Consider the following 16,657-nt stretch of genomic DNA (forward strand, 5'->3'; position numbering starts at 1 on the left):
ATCCTGCATTCCTGTGGCTGTAGCATAGGCCAGCAGCTGCAGCTCTGATTCAACCCCTAGCCTGGGCACTTCCATATGCTGTGGGTGCAGCCCCCCCAAAAAATAGTATTTTAGAGGTAGTAATATGTGTTTGATTGGCATAAGTTCAAATTCTTAAATTCCATTATGGAAAAGCCCTTGAATGCTCTACTTTTTCCAATAAGAGAGTAAACACAATGGGATATAAGTATTAGTTTTTAGGGGAAATGAATTTTTTTTTCTCTACATCACTAAGGCAACTAACTGAATTTAAATTACCCAGTTCTTGGATTATCCTCAGCATTAAATGTCCCATTTAACATGAAGATAAACTATTAACCTACCTAATGATGAGCTCAATAGTTCTCTTTTACCTAAATTTCTCTTTTTAATTGAATATTTTAAGATGTTATTAACATACAGATAAATATGTGAATATGAATAAATATGAAACAGATATGAGAAACTCTCAAGTTCTATAGTATTTGAGATATCACATTTTTAAAGATTCAGATCCACAGTGGCAAAATCTTACCATTATATGAGGTTGGGAATGGCACTAATGAGAAGCTATGGAAATTAAGAAAGAGAAATCACTTCTACCAAGGGGAATAAACGTTTAAGTGATGAGCTCTTAAATAGTTTTTATAGTCTTAATATAAAATGGATCTTGCCCTGGGATCATCATATTTTTTCCAAATGTTTAAGGAGACTCTCCATCTTGTTCCAAACAATCCAAATGTTTTCTTTCAATTTGGTTATACCAATCTTCATCACCTTTGACTACAGTACTTCGAAGTATGACCAAGTGAGTAATGCTGCTTGAGGACCAGAAAACTGCTTAGTGGTAAATTAAGTCTTATGCAAAGCAAAGGAGATTTTAGCCATAACTAGGTTAAATGTCCATTCTTGATGATGCAGGTATTTGAACCGACTAATTTTGATGCTTGTAAATATAATATATATTACCAGTAATCGTTATTTTTTGGATACATAGGCCATATAATTTATAATCATATACTCTTAGAATTCAACTCCCATAGAAAGTACTGGGCGGGGGAACTTACCCACAGATATATGATGCCCCCTTAACCCTGTTAAGTTGTATCTATGTTTTAAAAAATAAATCTGGGAGTTCCCGTCGTGGCGCAGTGGTTGGCGAATCCGACTAGGAACCATGAGGTTGCGGGTTCGGTCCCTGACCTTGCTCAGTGGGTTAACGATCCGGCGTTGCCGTGAGCTGTGGTGTAGGTTGCAGATGCGGCTCGGATCCCGCGTTGCTGTGGCTCTGGCGTAGGCCGGTGGCTACAGCTCCGATTCAACCCCTAGCCTGGGAACCTCCATATGCCGCGGGAGCGGCCCAAGAAATAGCAAAACAACAACAAAAAAGACAAAAAACAAAAACAAAAAACAAAAAAAAAAAAAATAAATCTCACCACTCAAATGTAACTGTCTCCTCAAAATTAAAAACAGTACTTTAGTTGCCAAGCATGGTGACTTTTTACTGATTTTCCTCTTTTTTTTTTTGGTCCATGTTGATCACTTCCTCCTTCCAGAAACTCTTGACTTCTAGGGTGTTACGGTCTTCTATTCCTTTTTTCCTCTTTGATCATTCTTTCTCCCTTTCTTTTATTATCCCCTTCCCCCCCATATCCCTACTCAATTATATTTTCCCTATTTTCCACCTTAGGCATTAGTTTGTGCTGGCTCAATACCTTCTCTCTTGGCATGTACATAAATGCTGGCATCTTTAAGTTAAAGGTATACATTTTATAGAATATACTACCTGAATATATTACAGGCACTTCTAATTCAATAGAACCAAATCTGGCCACATTATTTGTCCTCAACAGCTCTTCTTTTTGAGAAATGGCTAAAGAGACTATCAAACAACTATCAGGTTTTTATTCTTTATTTTTCTAGTTGATTGAAAAAAAATTCTCTGCTGTTTCTATCTCTAATCCTCCCAGACAGTCTTATTCTTGGCAAACAGAGTGATTTTGCTAGAATACAAATCTTATGTTATCACACATCTACTTAAAATATGTCAACTGGTCATCAAAACTTAAAGTTATAAATACTTTCTCCTACTTTAAGTGCCAATAGAATATTCTATAAACTGTTGATTAACTGTAATCATTTACTATCACATAGAGGCTGACATATATTATTACTTTCATGTATATTCTGATATATTAGAGAAATTAACAGAAGGTCTTTGAAGTTAATAAAATTCAGTCTCAACATCCTGACTTTGTCATTTATTATCTGTGTGATCAATTCTAGAACAATTACTTAGGCTGTGTGTACTTCTCTTTCTTGCTATATATACAAGGCTCAATAATTATATATCTTGATCTACATGCTGAGTCTATGTCTCCATCTCTACAAATCATTTAATTTTCTACTACATCCTTGATCAACACATTATGTTTATGAAAGAGATTCCGGATATGACTATACCCTCGTCCCTGTCTTCAACACCGTCCACTTTTCTCTCTTAAGGTGCAGACATTCATAAGAATGGTTTAGTGAAATAATTGGAAGTGTTTATAATTAAGTAGAACTTGTGCTTATATAATATTTTAAGCAATGACAACATGTCATCAGGCAAGTCATTTAGCTATTCAGAACTTCAGTGCCCTAATTTATTGGATGGGAAAGCAGTGGTATAGTCCTTTCCAATTCTAAACACTCATTCTAATTCTTAATTCTGTAATCTATAGAACTCTGCTTGCAAAAGTAGTGCCATAATCCTGACACTAGCAACTCTGATGGTGCTTCACTGATTTTAAAATCTGTATACACTTTATTCATTTTATTCTAACAGTTTTGAGGGATGACAGGTCATTACTATATCTTCTAAGATAAGAAAACCAAAGATAATGTTTAAATGACATTGGCCGGTCAAATAGTTAAAACGGGTTATTCTCTTTTCCAGTCTAGGGTTCCCTCTGCTATGCTAGTAGTTTCCCACCAGTGGTCTTAAGACCCCTTGTAGACCTCAGAGCCCTGAATTTTAGATTTCATAAAGCTTAATAGAAGAATTCACTCAAATTGAAGTCATGCTTTTGTAAGAGCCTAAGAATTTTGGTTTTAATGCTGTGCTTTTTTCAGTCATAAAAAATCTATCTACCACTTATTTATCTACCATTGACATCTGCTTTGTAAGTTTATGACAAATGACACAATGCAATTTAATACAAAAGCAACTTAAGCATCCAAAGAACGCAAATTCCCATCTCTTTGTTCCTTCTACTTAGTCTGCAATTAACCTACATCAAATTCCCAAAGTATAAAACAGGTAAAAATAGCTATTCAATCAATTCTCCATGATGAAATATACAAACCTAAAAGGAGATAAGGACAATCCCAAAGTCCTATCTGGCCATTAACTTCAATCCTGTAATTTTTTTTTCAAGTCTTATCTTATGCTGCTCAAAGCAGAAAGATGCTACTTTATTGCATAAATTAAGGTTCTTACAGATTCTGAAAGTGCCAAAACCAGGCAAGGAACTGCAAAGAGAGAAGCCATGGCAGGAAATGGAGCAGCTATGGATTGTTAGTTAAACTGCAAAATGAGGCTATGCCAGGAACATGCCTGGTGGAAACTTGAATGTTCTCATGAATAAGGGATTTCTGAGCTGTTGTCCCCTAGATTGTAGAATCTTGAGTAAGAATCTGCTTTTTCTTTTTCTTCTTCTTATTTTTTTTTTAGGGCTGCACCTGTGGCATATAGAAGTTCCCATGCTAGGGTTTGAATTGGAGCTACAGATGCCAGCCTACACCACAGCCACAGCAACACCAGATTGGAGTCTACATCACATCTGCGACCTACATCACAGCTTATGACAATACCGGTCCTTAACCCACTGGAGGCCAGGAATTAAACCCACATCCTCACAAATACTAGTTGAGTTTGTTACCACTGAGCCACAACTGGCACTCCAAAATCTGCTTTTAATTTATCTTTATGTCCATTATATTCCATTACAGGGCAGAAAGTAGGCACCTAAAATATTTTAGCCAAGTTGGAAGAATAGAGAATTCTAGCTCTCCTGTTTACATGTGTGAATTTAGGCAAAACAGTTAATTATACATATTTAGTAAGAGTTATTTCACAGGATTAATTTTAATTTTTACATGTGCTTTGCATTTATTTAAAGCTCAATAAATATTAATTTCCTTTTCATTCATCTTGAATGAACAAATGAATGATTGCTATATATATATGTATATATATATATATATTTTTTTTTTTTTGCCTTTTTAGGGCCGCACCCACAGCATATAGAGGTTCCCAGACTAAGGGGTTGAATCGGAGGTGTAGCTGCTGGCCCACACCACAGCCACAGCAACACCAGATCTGAGATGCATCTGTGACCATAGCTCACGGCATGGACACTTAACCCACTGAGAAAGGCCAGGGATTGAACCTGCATCCTCATGGATGCTAGTCAGATTCATTTCCACTGAGCCATGATAGTAACTCTGAATAATTTCTATTTTAAATGGACTTTGTTTTGTTTTAAGCAAAGGCTCTCATATATTTGTGTGCACAGAATAAATCTGGAAATAGCAAAAATGTTTATGATTACAGTGCAAAATAATTCAAAACGGTCATTGATGCAGAGAAATAAGCTGATGATGAGACCGCAGCTATAGAGTGACGTCACTCTTTTAAAGACCTCAGATTCCATACCTAATCATTTCAATTTTTTTTTCTAAGAAATGGGAAAGTATTACAGTTGAACAGTCCCATTCTTAAATTTATTATTTAGAACTAGATCTTAGACCACAGTTAACAGTTTGACTTCAAGGGAGTGTATCGTCATAGAGATTCTGACAAGAGGTGATGAGGGTCTGGATGGGTGCATCGGCAATGGGGATGGAGCAGAGTGGATGGATATGAAGCAAACCTAGGTGCTATCCTGGTGGAACCTGACCACAGAATAGATGTAGAGATGGCTAAAGAGGATCTGAGGATGGCTCCAATATTTCTAGCCTGAAAAAGCAAATGAATGAATGCCATTTATATCCACAAAGATAGGAATAATTTATATGACTATATAACGTGAAGGTTCACTGGAGATCAACAATAATAATTAAGTATAAAAATATAACTATCATTCATTAGTACCTAAACTGCCACAAGATTTATCTCATTTAACCTTCATACTGCTCCTCTGAGATAGATATTATTATTTCCATTTTGCATGTAAGAAAAATGAGGCTCAGAGATACTGGGTGACTTGTTTAAATTCACTGAGCTGGACCAGAATTTGAGTACATGTCTTATTCTAAAGACTATGTCATTCAATTGTACACTACATGATGTGTCATTAAGGATTTGGGAAATTAGCCTAATGAGGAAAAAGCAAAGCATCTGGCATTATTTAGCCTAGGGAAGTAAAGACGTGTTAGTAGAACAAAGCTTTTTTAAAAAATAGAAGACCAAAGAAATGTCAATATTTTGAAGTTAGATTGAGGTCAAAGCAGTACAAGTAAGTTATTAAAAGAACTCACTAAGTCAAAGAACTGTAAGACATTAGAATTAAAATTAAAGAGGTTGAAAAACACATCTTTGGGGAATGATCTATAAAAATGTAAAAAGCATCCTACTGGATTCACATTGTAAGAACAGTGCTCAGTGGGAAAATGTAGGAGGAAATGTATGGCTATTTTCATCTTAGAAACCATTTAATGCTATGTATAATTTGCTTAAAAACATGCAAAAGTCTGTTGTCGAAATAGACAGCAAAACAGCAGCACTTACATAGGTCAGTAAGTAAAGAAAAAAAAAACGCAGCAGCAAAGTAAGTCAAAAATACTACGACCAAGCAACCACAAGGGAAAAAATACAAATGTCCAATAAAAATATGATAAACATCCTAATAACAGGTATTATTAATCAAAGAACAGTTAAAATAATATTTATTGAATTTGTTAATATTTGTGATATGTTGTCATCTAGGATGAGGGAAAATAGTTTCTGATGGGAATATTAATTGGAAATAATAATGAAAATAATAATGATAATAAACATCTCTGAGAGTTTCCTCTCTGGAAGGTATATTATTACAATTATTTTGCACATTTCATCTATTGAATCTTCACAGTGATCATGTGAAGTAGTTTCATGAATCCTATTGTACAGATGAGGAAACTGAGCCACACGGAAGCAAGTATCTGGTCCTACACGCAAATTTACTGCAGACCCCGCATTCTCCTACCTTTCTCCAGAAAGGTACATTCTATCTGGAAGGTATGTGCAAACCTTTGACCTGGCAATTCGAGAATTTCTCTTGAAGAAATGATTAAAGCTATGACAATAAACAACGTAAAAGAGTAGACAGTGTAGCATTATCTGAAACCAGAAACAACCTAGTGTTCAGCAATTGAGAATTAACGGTTATATATCAATACCGTGAATGTAATCTGTATTATTATATTTAGAAGATTATTTGATTACATGGAGAATGAAGAGAGTATGTTTAATTAGTAATCATATTGTAGAAGAGTCTATATTGCATAATTTTGATCTTGAAAACCTCAAACCTATATAAACACACATACACATCTGTGAAATATTAGGAAGTTTGGTAATAGAAATTGTTAACATGTTTTCCCTGAGTGGTTAGGATATTGGTGATAATTAATTGCATGTTTGACTATTCTATATTCTGATTTTTCCACAGAGAGTATGTTAAACAATCAAATGGTATCTCTGTCACAATCACAAGCTAAACACATGTGACTCTTTAGGGTACACAAGAAAGAACTGAGCTTAAGCCCTTGTCAGTTGGATTGTTTGAAACAATTTTCTCCCACTCTGTAGGTTGTCTTTTTTTTTTTTATGGTTTCCTTTGCTATGCAAAAGCTTGTCAGTTTGATTAGGTCCCACTGGTTCATTTTACTTTTATTTCTGTTGCCTTGGGAGTCTGACCTAAGAAAGCATTTCTATGGTTGATGTCAGAGAATGTTTTGCCTATGTTCTCTTCTAGCGGTTTTATGGCATGTTGTCTTATGTTTAAGTTTTTAAGCCATTTGAGTTTATTTTTGTGCATGGTGTGAGGGTGTGTTCCAGTTTCATTGATTTGCATGCAGCTGTCAAGTTGTCCCAGCACCACTTCCTAAAAAGAGTGTCTTTTCCCCATTTTAGTCTTGCCTCCCTTTTCGAAGATTAATTGACCATAGGCATCTGGGTTTATTTCTGGGTTCTCTGTTCTGTTCCATTAGTGTGAATGTCTGTTTTGGTACTGGTACCACATTATCTTGATTACTATAGCTTTGTAATATTGCCTGAAGTCTGGGAGAGTGATTCCTCCTGCTTGGTTTTTGTTCCTCAGGATTGCTTTGGCAATTCTGGGTCTTTTGTGATTCCATATAAATTTTTAGATTATTCATTCTAGTTCTGTGAAACATGTCATGGGTAATTAGATAAGGGTTGCATTGAATCTGTAGATTGCTTTGGGTAGTATGGCCATTTTTACAATATTAATTTTTCCCACCCAGAAACATGTAATATCTTTCCATATCCAGACAATTTTTCATTAAAAAAGATACATGCACCCCTATGTTCACTGTGGCAATATGCATAATAGCCAAGACATGGAAACAACCTAAAGGTCCAATGACAGATGAATGGATTAAGAAGATGTGGTATATATACACAATGGAATACTACTCAGCCATAAAAAAGAACAAATAATGCCATTTGCAGCAACATGGATGGAACTAGAGACTCTCAAACTAATTGAAATAAGTCAGAAATAGAAAGAAAAATACATCACTTATATCTGGAATCTAATATATGGCACAAATGAACCTTTCCACAGAAGAGAAACTCATGGACTTGTAGAACAGACTTGTGTGTTGCCAAGGACTAGGAGGAGGGAGTGGGATGGACTGGGATTCTGGGGTTAATAAATGCAAATGATTGCACTTGAAGTGGATAACAATGAGATCTTGCTGTATAGCACAGGAATTATACCCAGTCACTTATGATGAACATGATGGAGATAATGTCAGAAAAAGAATGTATGTATATATGTATGACTGGGTCACTTTGCTATACAGTAGAAATTGACAGAACACTGTAAATCAACTGTAATGGAAAAAATAAAAAATCATTTAAAAAAAGACACACATGATTGTAAAAAGAGAGAGAGAAAAGAAAGAAATGTATAAGTCCAGTAGAAACATCGCCTATATAATGAAAGAAGAATAACTCAGTCAACTGAGTGAAAATCTGCATGTTTTAGCAAACCTCTGAAATGTTACTCAAGGACAGAGAAGGCTTCCTCTAAATTGTACTGAGAGACATAAACAATAAAGCAAATGCTATTCTCTTCATCTCCCAGTAATGTGTCTGCTCACTTTTGCTTTTAGTGGTTCTGAGAGTTTAATTCCTATGTGTCCTAAACAGTGTTAGCTTCACAGCTTCCTGTGGGAGATAGATTGTTCTAAAAACGCACAGTTTTAATAGTCAGAGAACTCTTCCTGATTATCCATTCTAAAGATTCTCCCTCAATTTCCTCCTAGTCAGTCTTCTTTGCATCTTGGTAATTATCGATTGTTCTTAAAGTCTGCAGACTGACTCATTCTTTTAGGTTTTTATGGCAGCAACCTGCAATCTCAGATATTTGTAGTTTAACTCATTTGTATCCTTATCACCTTAGTTTGACTTCTCTGTATTTTCTATGATCCATTTGTATTTTTCTGGTTTTCTACAATGCTTTATGCTTTCATTCCTGGTTAAGATACTTTTAAAATGTTTCTTCAGAAAATTTCACAGTGGAGTTCCCATTGTGGCTCGGCAGGTTAAGAATCCAACTGATATCCATGAGGATGTGGGTTTGATCCCTGGCCTTGTTCAGTGGGGTAAGGATCCAGCGTTGCCACAGGCTGCATCATATGTCACAGAAGTGGCTGGGATCTGGCATTGCTATGGCTGTGGTATAGGCTAGCAGCTGCAGTTCTAATTCAGTCCATAACCTGGAATGTTCCATATGCCACAGGAGCAGTCCTAAAAGTAAATAAATGAATGAATGAATGAATGAATAAATAAATAAATAAATAAAGTGATAGCTGGCCAGACTATGATTTACAGACTGGTAACTTTCTGGTCCAGAAAAAACTTAGCCAAAATATGAAGTAATAAGTTAGGCTTCACTTTGTTTAGTAAGCAGAAACATGAGCAATTTATTTTCCATGGTTGATTAGGATGCTTCACTGTGAAGCTCATTGACCTTTTAAGCTGCTGTTCTGCCAGACAATGTGACATTCTGCCCAAGTCTATGATCCATGAGATTTTCCCCATAGGTTGTTGTTAGGAAGAGTGGACGGCACTCAGGGATTTTTTTTCCTGTTTTGCCAGACTGTTTTTGCTTGTTCTCTTGTTTGTTTTTTGTTTTCTTTTTTTTCTTTTTGTCTTTTTAGGACTGCACCCGAGGCATATGGAAGTTCCCAAACTCGGGGTCAAATCAAAGCTGTAGCTGCCGGCCTACACCATGGCTGCAGCAAGTTGGGATCCGGGCGGCATCTGTGACCCACAACACAGCTCACGGCAACTCCAGGTCCTTTAACCACTGAGTGGGGCTAGGGATTGAACCCACATCTTTCAAGGATACTAGATGGGTTCATTCCCACTGAGCCACAACAGGAACTCCCTGTCATACTCTTTTTGAAATGAACCTTATAGGAAATACAGCACAGACTTTTGAACCAGACAAGACTGGGTGCAAGGCCAAATCGGCCACTTACCAGTTGTATGACCACAGGTATGGGGCTCAAAGTCTTCAAATCTTTGTTTATTTATAAGAGGATACTAATATTTACCTTAGAGTGTTTCTGTTAAGATTAAATAAAGTGATAAAGTATTTTTATTCAGAAAATGCTCCTTGGAAGTTTTCTTAAAAATAAATTAAAGTAGTTAATTTTTACTCTTCATACTCTTCTCAAAGGTATAATTATAGCCCTTAGGCATCAATTAAGATCTTGTTGATAAATGTGCCAATGATTCTCAGCTTATTACACTTTCCATGGTTTTAAATGTTCATTTCAATCCAAATGAACAGTATTTCTCTACCAGAAATGATACTACTAATGTATCATTTCTTTTAGCATTGATCATGATATTTACATCTAATAATCCTTAGTGAGAAAATGATCCCTTATAAACAAAAATGAAAGTGTAACCAAGGACTCAGTTATCCTTCTAAATTATTAAGCTTATGTCACTGTATGAAGACTTGCTACGCAGTCCTCTCCTCCTGCTCTTTAACACAGATGCATCTGTTTGCTTTCTTAATGCTGTCATTAATAATGGTAAACTGTACAAAGGTATCTATCTTGACAGAGTTCCTTCACTTTCCTAGACTTTCTTATTTTAGGTCATAGTTGGTTACTTGGTGACTTCTATAGTATTGTCTATGAGATACATCCACAGTCAGGCAGATCTGGGCTCTCTTCCTAGAGTTATCATATGCATTGTGGCCTTGTGTAAATTACTTACCCTGTCTAGATTTACATTCTTCATGCATCAGAAGGTTATAACCATAGTCTCTACTTTAAGGGGTTATTTTAAGCATCTGATCAAGCATTTAGCACAAACCTTGTCACATAAGTACTCAATTTAACTATTCTAATATCATTAAAATTCAATTTAAAAAGTCACGGTGCATATTACTAGTTTTTGAATACAATACCAAAAGCCCAAGAAATCCTGCCATTTGCAACAATGTAGATGATGTGGATAGACCTAGAGACATTACCTAAGCAAAATAAGCCAGATGCAGAAAGACAAATACCATGTGACCTCACTTATATCTGGACTCAAAAATCACCAAATTCATAGAAACAGAGAGTAAAACAGTGGTTCCCCTCTTACACTGTTGGTGGGATTGTAGGTTGGTACAACCACTATGAAAACAGTATGGATATACATCAGAAAACTAATATAGAAGTACTAGATGATCCAGCAATCCCACTCCTGGGCATTGATCTGGACAAAACTTTCATTCAGAAAGATACACGCACCCTTATGTTCACTGCAGCAATATTCACAATAGCCAAGACATGGAAACAACCTGATTGTCCAATGACAGATGAATGGATTAAGAGGATGTGGTATATATACACAATGGAGTACTACTCAGCCATAAAAAAGAACAAATAATACCATTTGCAGCAACATGGATGGAACTAGAACTCTCAACTAATTGAAGTAAGTCAGAAATAGAAAGACAAATACCATATGATATCACAAATCTGGAATCTAATATATGGCACAAATGAACCTATCTACAGAAAAGAAACAAAGTTATGGACATGGAGAACAGACTTGTGGTTGCCAAGGGGGAGGGAGGGGGATGGACTGGGAGTTTGGGGTTAGTAGATACAAACTATTGCATTTGGAGTGGATAAGCAATGGGCCCAGCTGTATAGCACTGGGAACTCATCCAATCACTTGTGATGGAACATGATAGAGGATAATGTAAAAAAAACAATGTGTATATATATATATATATATATAACAGTGTCACTTTGCTGTATAGCAAAAGTTGATAGAATATTGTAAATCAACTATGTTTTTTTAATTAAAAAATTAATCACACTGGAAATCTGACAGAATTTACAATAAATATATGCACATTAATTATGAGGAAAAAATAAAAGAAATTGTGGTTCCCAAGAGTTTGGGGAAGGGGGAAAGGGAAGATGATGATCAAAGGGTATAAATGTTTCATTAATGCAAGAGAGATAAGTTTTGGAGATCTATTCTTAGAATAGTGCCCATAGCAAATGCTATTGCATTGTATACTTAAAAGTTGCTTTACTCATAGCTCTCCCTTTACAAAGCCTTAGCAGTGACAGTATAAGCTGCTTACCTACAGACTCTAGGGCATTTTGGCATCCTAAAGAGCACTGGGACTCCCACACTTCTACATCTTTCTCTTTATCTCTACTACAATTTCCTCTCCATTTTCTCTCCATTTGCTTTGAGTTTACAAAGTTTCAACTGCAGAGTTGTGTTTGTTTTTATTTAAAAAAAAGAAAAAGAAAACAAACAAAAAAACCCCTCTTTCTTCCCAATGATCTATTCTATATTCTAGACATTCCACATGATTGGCAGCTATTCTCTCAAATATGAGACAATCTCAGCCCAGGTTCTCTTTTCCTCTCTCACCAGCTATTTGTTACAATCATTAACACATTCCATTTTGTTGCATTAACATCCTCCTCTCTTAGCAAATAACCTGTATTCATTCTATGTAACAAAAGTGACAGTAGGTAGCTGATTAAAGAAGCAAAAAAAAATTGATTTTTTCTTTTTAGGGCTGCACCTGCAGCATATGGAAGTTTCCAGGCTAGGGGCTGAATCAGACCTACGGCTGCCGGCCTATGCCACAGCCACAGCAATGCTGGATCCGAGCCATGGCTGTGATCTACACCACAGCTCATGGCAAGGCTGGATCCTTAACCCACTGAGCATGGCCAGGGATCAAACCCACATCCTCATTGACACTAGCCAGCTTTGTTACCACTAAGCCCCAATGGGAACTCCCAAAGAAACTTTTTTTTTTTTTAGCCTTAGGACCCTGGATGGGTGTTGAGGGGACTGTGGATGTCCACCTATTAAAAAAGATTATTCCCTGTCCTATATAATCCATTATCTTGTACGTGCTTTTCACTATCCTATAATAATTCCATTCAGATCTAATGGATTCCATATCATTCCTCATGGAGGATCCAACTCAATTTCTCCTTTCTCCTCAAGCCTTCAATCTTCTTAAGTCCTATTACTTACTGATCTGTATCTTTAGCATTTTCATCCTGAAAACCAAGCAGTTCTAGGGATTGAGAGAAAATAGTGGAGGAATAGGATGCAGAGCTCACCCCACCAACACACAAAAATGTTAACAATACATCTACAAGTGGAACAATCCATGTGGAATGTCTACTGAATGCCAACAGAAGACATCAGAGTTCTGAAAAGGAAAAACCCCCACAGGCTGAGTAGAATAAGGGGGAAAGAAAGAAAAAACAGGAGAGAGAGAGGAAACCAAGATGGGACCTGCACCTCATGGAGGAAGCTGTGAAGGAGAAAAAGTTCCCACACCCTGGGAAGCCCTCTCACTGACATCAGCCTGAACAAAGGGGGAATTCGGGGCTAGGAGGAAAGAGCAGCAAGTGGTTTGCAAGTGGTAAAAAGGGAATAAGCTCCCCAGAGAGTCACATGCTCCCCAGGCTTATCTTCCAAAGCAAGTGGGGACCAGGGGCTGAAACTCAGAATTCAGATGTAAGACTGACCTGAGAAAATATTCATGATGTTGATGTCAGAGAGTGTTTTGCCTATGTTTTCTTCTAGGAGTTTGATGGTGTCCTGTCGTATATTTAAGTCTTTCAGCCATTTGAGTTTATTTTTGTGCATGGTGTGAGGGTGTGTTCTAGTTTCATTGCTTTGTATGCAGCTATCCAGGTTTCCCAGCCATGCTTGCTGAATAGACTTTCTTTTTCCCATTTTATGTTCTTGCCTCCCTTGCCAAAGATTAATTGACCATAGGTGTCAGGGTTTATTTCTGGGTTCTCTATTCTGTTCCATTGGTCTGTCTGTCTGTTTTGACACCACTACCACACTGTTTTGATGACTGTGGCTTTGTAATATTTCTGAAGTCTGGGAAGTTATGCCTCGGCTTGGTTTTGTTTCTCAGGATTGCTTTGGCGATTCTGGGTCTTTTGTGGTTCCATATAAATGTTTGGATTGTTTGTTGTAGTTCTGTGAAAAATGTCATGGGTAATTTGGTAGGGTTGCATTGAATCTATAGATTGCTTTGGGTAGTATGGCCATTTTTACAATATTGTTTTTTCCGATCCATGAACATGGAATATCTTTCCATTTCTTTACATCTTCTCTGATTTATTTGATTAAAGTTTTATAGTTCTCGGCATATAAGTCCTTTACCTCCTTGGTCAGGTGTATTCCGAGGTATTTGATTTTGTGAGGTGCAATTTTAAAAGGTATCGTATTTTTGTATTCCTTTTCTAATATTTCATTGCTGGTATACAGAAATGGACTGACTTCTGAATGTTAATCTTATATCCTGCTACTTTGCTGAATTTATTAATCAGTTCAAGAGTTTTGGGTTGAGTCCTTAGGGTTTTCTAGGTATAGTATCATGTCATCTGTATACAGTGATACTTCTCTTCCTATATGGATACTTTTATTTCTTTTGTTTGTCTAATTGCTGTGGCTAGGACTTCCAAAACTATGTTGAAGAGCAGTGGTGAGAGTGGGCATCCCTGTCATGTTCCAGATTTGAGTGAGAAGGCTTTCAGTTTTTCCCATTGAGCATTATATTTGCTGTGGGTTTATCATAAATGGCTATGATTATGTTCAGGAATGTTCCCTCTATACCCACTTTGGCAAGTCTCTTGATCATGAATGGATGTTGGACTTTGTCAAATGCTTTTTCTAGGGAGGGAGTGGGAGGGATCGGGAGCTTGGGCTTATCAGACACAACTTAGAATAGATTTACAAGGAGATCCTGCTGAGCAGCATTGAGAACTATGTCTAGATACTCATGTTGCAACAGAACATAGGGTGGGGAAAAATGTATACATGTAAGGATAACTTGATCCCCATGCTGTACATGGGGAAAAAAATAAATTATAAAAATAAATAAATAAATAAATATAATTCAGATGTAGATGCAGGAAGATGCCTGGGGTTGGCCATACGGAGACTACCTAGAGGGTGTATACTCAGAAGAAACCAGGTCATGTCAGAGAGGCAAGGCACCAGTGTTGGAGGGCATTCACAGAGAGGGCAAGGCTGCCACTGGAGCATTCCCTCTCAGGCAACAACAAACTGCCTGTTAGAGTAGGGGGCTGGTTGAGCCCCTGGCACTACTGTGAGACCAGCTAAGAGACCTGTAGCAATCAGGTAATGAGCCCTGCCTCTGAGATCCACGGATGCCTGAATTCCAGGTACACCAGCCAAAACTGCCAGTAGGTGCCAGGCCCTACTGTGTAATCCTGGGTGCTAATTCCAGCCATCTGTGTGAAAACTGCCAGCAGGTGCCTGAGTCTACTCCAGCTGAGCTGTCCCAGGAGTGCAGGGAGTTACAGACACCTCATGAAACCTGTGAGCAGGCATCAAAACCTGCTATAGCTGCTCCAGGAGTGCAGTGAAGTACAGATACCCCATGAAAACTCCCATAGGGTGCAAGTTTCTTCTCCAGCTTCCCCAGAAGTACAGTGAGAAGCATATATCCCCTGAAATGGGCAGCAGGCACTCGAATCAGTTCCAGCTGTCCCAGAAGTGCAGTGAGGTGCAGATACCCCATGAAACCTGAGAGGGGGCACCAGACCCTGGCCCCACTATCTAGGGAGTACAGAGAACTCCAGATACCCCATGAAACCTGTAAGTGGGCATTGGACACTGTCACCACTGTACCGAGAGTACAGAGTGAATCCTGTGTGCCCTAATCACTGCCCTATCCACCTCCCTTCTGGATAGGCTCCTGTGCTCCTGCTAGTGAACAGACCCTGAGGGGTTGCCCAAACTCAGAGGTGGGGTCTGAAATGACAGCTGAGCCACTGAGGCCTGAAACTAAGGAAGAAGAGTTGAAGTCTTTCCTTCCAACTGTGGGAACTGTAGATTTACACCTTCACTGCTGGCTTTGTAATGCCAGGACCCTTGAAACACCCCAATAGGCAGCAAGTGCTCCTGTAGCCGAGACTGTTCTAGCTGTAACATCTGTGGGCTCTGTGGGCATGTACACGAGCAGAGTGGACCAGGTCAGAGTTTAAGCTGTCTCCATAGCTCCCACAGTGGGCACAGGGGCACAGCTACCAAAATCTTGTGACCTGACCTACTCAGATCCGTGCTTATGGCCGGGTGAAAACAACACCTGAGAGACACCAGGGCAAACTGCTGGCATGGCAGTACCCACAATAGTGTTTTGTGTTAACCCATGTAACAGGTGAAAAGTGACACAATGGAGCACACTCACAGGTGAACAACTCTAGTGTAGGAATACTTAGGGCCTTCTCTCCTAATGGTAATACTCCAGTCCTGCCTATATCACACCTCAGATCAGAAAAACAGCTCAAAAACAGATCTGGTGGCTTCTACCCCAACAACTAAGGAGAAGACCCTGTCCCTGACAAGGCAGAGACAACCACAGAGCAAAGACAAGTCCCTACTCAATATCCAATATAGGCTCTCAATGCCACATCAGTCATTCCTCCTATGGAGGGGATAACAGGCAGCATACACTTGAGGAAAGAGATGGCAGGCATCCATAATGAAAACATCCCTTGCACCAAAAAATATTACACCCAGATAGATGTCCTAAAGATGTCCTGAACTCACAGCCACCTCACACATTCCTTGATATAGCCCTGATGATCAGAGAGACAAGACTCAGCTCCACCAACCAATGGACAGGCACCAACCTCTCCTACCAGGAGGCCTATACAAGCCCCTAGATCAGATTCCCTCACCAAGGGCAGACACCAGAAGCTAAAGGAACTACAATCCTGCAGCCTGTGTAAAGGAGACCACAAACAGAGAAAGTAATGTTTTGTGGGAGAATCTGTAAAAACATACAAGGGAACTCAAATAATGATA

The sequence above is a fragment of the Sus scrofa genome, chromosome 10 (assembly GCF_000003025.6).
Source record: "Sus scrofa isolate TJ Tabasco breed Duroc chromosome 10, Sscrofa11.1, whole genome shotgun sequence".
In the NCBI taxonomy this organism is placed as follows: Eukaryota; Metazoa; Chordata; class Mammalia; order Artiodactyla; family Suidae; genus Sus; species Sus scrofa.